Source organism: Symphalangus syndactylus, chromosome 1, assembly GCF_028878055.3.
Source record: "Symphalangus syndactylus isolate Jambi chromosome 1, NHGRI_mSymSyn1-v2.1_pri, whole genome shotgun sequence".
Lineage (NCBI taxonomy): Eukaryota > Metazoa > Chordata > Mammalia > Primates > Hylobatidae > Symphalangus > Symphalangus syndactylus.
Window position 1 is genome coordinate 108,898,842 of NC_072423.2, and position 5,756 is coordinate 108,904,597.

General features: G+C 57.9%; 1 long non-coding RNA gene across 1 annotated transcript; it reads left to right on the forward strand.

Moving 5' to 3' along the window:
• The first annotated feature begins 705 nt into the window (after window positions 1–705).
• Window positions 706–5,046, forward strand: LOC134736194 (uncharacterized). Its single transcript, XR_010120023.1, has 2 exons — window positions 706–3,171; window positions 3,339–5,046. It is a non-coding gene; the product is annotated as an uncharacterized lncRNA (long non-coding RNA).
• The last annotated feature ends 710 nt before the right edge of the window (window positions 5,047–5,756 follow it).

Consider the following 5,756-nt stretch of genomic DNA (forward strand, 5'->3'; position numbering starts at 1 on the left):
CCGATGGCTCCCTGTAGCTGGGGCTGCTACTGATCCCCCACTCTTGCTGCCAAGCACAAAAGCAGCCCTTCTGGAAATGCAAATGGCTCGGCTCAGCCGTCATCTCTCCTAATTTTGGATTTGGTAACTGAGCTCTCAGAAACCAAATTGCAGGAATCTCTTTTGTGTTAGGAAGATGAAGTTAGTTTAGCGTTTTTGTCAGTAAAGTGCATATCAGCAGCAATTCCCCATCGTTCGCCTCCCCAACCCCTTCATGCCCTAATTTTCCCAATGTGAAATAAAAGAATAGATGTCTGTGATTTAAACTGCAGCCTGCTGCCTACCATTGTCCAGTTTCTGTGGATTCCTGGGATAAACCTGTACTTCCTGCTGGAGAAGCTGAGAGGTGGCCGAGATGACCAAGGCAGGCAGCTTCCAGGTAGAAGCCATCAAGTCCAGCCCCGGCCTGTGGCAAGCCTTTCCGCCTCTCACCCAAGTCACCACACCCTGGGAGCACCTGACAGGCTGTGTCGAGGGGTTGCCACAGGCTTGTGGCCACCTAGTCACCCACTTCAGAGACTCAGGTAGCACATGCCAGCCTGCTGTGGGAACTTGGCCATCCTGCCACCCAGCACAGTCCTTGGCCTTCTGTCCTGTGATTTGATTGCCACAGCATCATGATTTCTCAGTGGTGGGTGGGCGGGGGGGTGCTCTGTGGGGCAAGGGCAGAGTGGTGAGGTCAGGAGGTCCCCAACCCATGGCCCAGGTCCAAACCCTGGCTCTCTCCGACTAGTTCTGTGACCTTTATGGGCCTCTGTACAATAGTGCTTGTGTCATTGGGCACTCACTACAGTGGTTGGTGCAAGTAAGTGTGGTTAGTGTATCACCATTGATGTTATCCCACCACTGGCCTGGCGGGTCAGGCCCCTTCCCTGGAACTTGGCCCCATGTGCCAGTGGGGATGGGGGGCTTGTGGTCCTAGGGTCCCTCTGGCTTTGTAATGTTAGGTAGCTAGAGTTCTCATCTCCTGATCCCATGGCCCCTGCCATGGGTGTCCTCGGTGGTGAGAAGGGATTGGGCCCCTCCCCACCCGAGAAGGCAAGCACTCTAAGGCTATCTCTTCTGCTGTCACTAAGGCCACCTCTGGGGAGAGCACAGGCTTGAGGGTGGGTGTTTGTGATTGCCCCGAATCCCGGAAGTCCAGCCCACTGAATAAGCGAGGGCATGGTGAGTCACACTGGTCCTGTCACCCCAGTGCCCTGTCATTAACCTCATTTCCGAAATGATTTGCTTGAGATGGGCCCCTGATGGCTCCAAATTTAATTGGTGTGTGGTCATTTAAGGGGTAGCAGAATCTCCCTAGAGAACCCTTGGGGGTTCTCTCCTTACCACCCCTGCTCTGCCCGCCCAGGCTGCTGAGGAAACCACATGGCTAAGGCAGCGGTGGCAGGCCAGGCGGTCCTGGTTCCCTGGGGCATGGCTCCACTTTCTGTGAGCATTGCCGTCCTGGAACAGGGCCTCTTCCTGCTGCCTGGTAGGCTCAGCCTGCCCCAGCCAGGCCGCCCTGGCACCCTGGGTTCCCTCGCTCGGCCACTGTGGGGGGTGCCTCCCTAGAAGATTCACCCTGCCTCCGTGACCCATGGGGCCCCCACGGCCATGCCCAAGACAAGGCTGAAGCCAGCCCATAGAGCCTGCAGGAAAGTCATTAGGAAGTGCATCCTGTGCCAACCCCTCCTCCTGCCAGGAGCTACCCGTGTGGAAACACTCTCCCAAGAACCTATTTATAGAGCAAGGCCAGTAGTTGTTTTCACTTTAGGTGAGGCCATCTAGAGCCCTGTCCGCCTGGAGTGCTGCTTGTGGCAGACACTTCTGCCCCTGCCCGCTCTCTCCTGCCACCCATGAGAAATCGGAACGCTGGTACAAGGAACACTGGCAGGAGAGGAAGTGATGTCTTCCTACGGCTTCCTTTTCTCAGCCCTAAGCTTCTCTTTTAGGCACCAGCGTGTGTTCCTGAAAGTGGGACTTTGGCATCTTTTTGTGGGTACCCAGTGGGCAGAGGCCTGGCCTGCAGAAGCCAAGGCCCATGCTGAGCAGTGTCACTCAGCCACACATACTGACGCCAGCCCTTGTCCATCTCCATGCTTCCCAGCTTGGCATCTGGACTCAACTTTGAAGTCAGGACTGACTTCAGAGCCATGAGCGGCCGGAGCACCTGGGCCCACATTTATCCAGCCCATGTTGTCGTCTTGGTCTCCAGCCTGGCTGAGGCCATATGTGCTCTGCAGATGCCCTACCCACCTGGTATCTTCTTCCAGACCTCCGCCCTCCCTGGCTAGGCTTGGGCAGGGTCCTTGCCTTGACCTGGAAGGTCTCTCTAGAACCATCCAGCTCCCTCAGAGGTTCCCATGGTGCCCACGCCACCTCTGCACTGGGCCCCTCAAACTCTGACTCCAGCCACAGCCACCCCAAAGGCATGTCCTCGTGCCCAAGGTTGGAATGGGAGTGCTGGCCATGCTCTCTAGGGCCATCACATCCACCCTCTCCACCCCAGCTCAGGTCCCAGAACCTCCCTCCTAAGACAACTTGCTCCTGGATTTGTTCCTCAGAAGCCTCTGAAACTTGAAGCAAGAGAAGCAACGTAATTAGTGCTCCCTGGCCTTCCAGGCAGCAGCACTCATGCACCTGCTAACTGGAAACAGAAGGTACTTTCTGTCGCAGAGGCCAGCAATGGCCCATATCTAGGCTGCTGCCCTGAGCCGCCTTGGCTGAAACCGTGAAGCTGACCTGTGCTCCCAGGGCTGCCCCTGCTTCTTGGGGTTGGGTCCAGCTCCCCAGGTAATTACAGTGTGTCCAGGAATAGGGCCACTGTGAAGCCCCACCGTGGCCCTTTGAGAGGTATCCCGAAATCTCCTGTTGGGGATAAATGCCTCTGGTTTAGGGGAGTCTTAGTTCCGTGGTCCCCTCTGGTGGGGAATGGAAGCCTCAGGCTGGGGCGGGTCAGGTGAGCATACCTCCAGCCGCCCCAGCTTCAGGCCTCCCCACCTCTTAGGCCATCTGGAGCGAGACCCTCAAGGAGCCAAGACCTGCTGAGATGTTGCCTGCTCACTTCCTACCTGGTCTCCCACTTCTGCCCCCAGCCCACCCCATCTGTTCTCAACACAGCCAGAGTCTGCTGAGATGCAAGAGTAAAAAGTAAGAACACTTGTAAAAGAGCTCATGCCATCACTGCCCAACCTCCCAAGCAGTTCCCAGCCTCCTCCAAGTACAGGCCACAGGAGTGCTCCCCACAGCTGAGGCCTGCTCGGTTTTGCCCACCTCTACCCACTGTCTCTTCCCCCCCTCCCCTCGTTCTCCTCCAGCCACACCTGCCTTCTCACTGTTCCTTGGACACACCAGGCACATTCCAGCCCCAGGGCCTTTGCACCTGCTGTTCCTGCTGCTGGGAATACTCTGACTTCACCTCTCTGTGCCTCGGCCTCCTCATCCATAACATGGGGTAAGAGCAAAAGTGACCCCATAAGACTGCTGGGAAGACTTGCCGAGACAATTCACACAAAGCGCTAAGAGCTGGCACTGTCCCTGCTGGACTGCAATCGGTGGCCCAGGGAGATGGGTGGGAATGGGAGCTGATTACCAGCTGGCTACAAGGCCCACTCCAGGCTCAGCCTCAGCTGCTCGGCTGGGCCAACCTGGGGCTCAACCAGTGCTCCTGGGAGTGGGAGCCATTGTGCCCTGTAAGGCCCTTGGACTTTGCTCAGTAACTGCCATGGGTCTTGCTCACTGGACACCCCACCCCACGTGCCCGCGTGACTCCTGCACAGCCTTTTCCTATTGAGGCTTCCAACCACCAGGCCAAGCCAGGTGCCTCACCCAGCCCTACAGGACAGGGTGCGAGAGTGGGGCCGCCTCTCTGCCGGTTGCTGGCTGAGAGAGGCAGAGGTGGTGTCAGGGCAGGAGGGATCAGTGGCCTCGAGGCACCATGGCCTCTCGGGTAGGGTGCAGGTGGCTGGGCTGGATTCAAATGTGCATCTCACTGTTGGCTGGCCGATGAGATGTGGGGTGGCTTTCTCATGCCCCCACAGACCCTCCCACCCACCTGGTTCTATCCTGCCCCAGCTAGTGGCTCTGAACCCCAGCCAAGCAGAGCAAGGGATTTGGGCTTTTTCTGTCTGAAGGAGAGGAGTAGGCCTCTAAGGGGCCTCTCCCACCACTCCCACAGCAGACCACTGGCCTGGGGGCCTCCTGCAGGGGCCTGTGTGCCTGGCAGCCAACCTTGCTGGGGATGAGCACCAGAACGCCTGGGGATAACGTCTTCTCCTCCCACCTCCTGCTCCCCTCCTCCCTCTCCCTTCCTCCTCCCTTTCTTCCTCCTCCTCCACAAACACATGTTTCCAATTCCCTCTCAGGCCCCCTCTCCCTTCCCCAGCCCCTTCCCATTTCCTCTCTGAGGCATCCACTAGCATGTGGAACTCATTAGGAGACCCTCAGGGCTCGTAACCCAACTCTGGCCCGGGCTTGGGGAGGGGGCCCTGTCCGCAGCCCCCATGCTGAGCCACAGAGGCTTCCCCACGTCTGGCCCCTGTCTGGCCCTGTGCAGTCACAGGCTGGAAAGCACAAGGAGCCAGCCGGTGCCAGTGGAGGAAGCATGGCCTGGCGGCCAGCTCATCTCACTCCTCTCCTCTCCAGCCGCATCCTGGCGCCTGGTGAGACATCTTAGCCCCAGCAGCTGGGCCAGGGTGGTTTCTGATCCCACCGGGGCAGCTGGACCTGTGTGTGAAAAGCAGATCCCAGGGCCACTTGAGCAGGCCCAAGGGTATGGAGTTCTGAGTGACGAACTCGATGGCCCTCAGCTTCCCATCTGAAAAACGGGAACGGAAGTCCAGGGAAGAGAATATGGTACGTAGAACAGCCACCAGGCAACAGAGTTCCACATCCTCCCTAGAGGACACAGCGAAGGCCCGGTTCCATGGGCTGTTAGCGGAGGTTATGCAAAACAAACTGGTGCTATGGTCACCAGGATTTGGGAAATGCCAGGATGAACAAAGTAAAGACAACTACTTCCCTGAAGGATTGTCAGAGCCTTTAATACACTCCCATGCAGTACAGCCACTGGGCCATAGAGTTCACAGTGTTTCCAGACATTTGACCACATGGTCATTTTTATTGCAGCATACCTGGCAGGCCTGAGATTCTACAGAACCCACTTTAGAAAATGGTACAGAAAGAACAGTGAGTAGGCAGTAAGGATGGGTCAAAACCCCACAACAGGGCAAGCTCCCTGAGGGTCCCATCAGGAATTGTTACCTGCTGGGTCTGAGCAAAGGGTAGGAATTGATGGAGGTGACAGCAAAGGATGGCTGAGCAGGAGCCAGCGGGGGCTGGTGGGACCTCACTTGAGCCAGCTGGGTCCTGATGACCCAGAGTTTCTCCCTACGCTGATGTTTCTTCCCCGTGGGAGAACAGGCAGGCGAGTGGGCCGGCGTGGGTGCAAAGGCTGGCAGGCAGGGCCTTCCCCAGGAGATGGGACCTGCACGGGCAGGCCCAGGGTGTTGGGAGTGTCCACGCTACTCTCCCACTGCGACATCAGCCTTGGGATGGGCAGCCCCTGGCTCTAGGCTCAGACGAGCTCCTTTGTCCCCATGTCCCTATGGGGGCCAGCCTCTCTGCTCAGAGCCCCCTCTGCCCACACTGCCTGGCACAGCTGCTCACAGGCCCCCTCTCATCCCTTTGCTCCAGGGGGCTTCCCACACGGAATCCTTGACTACCCCTAGGTCCTC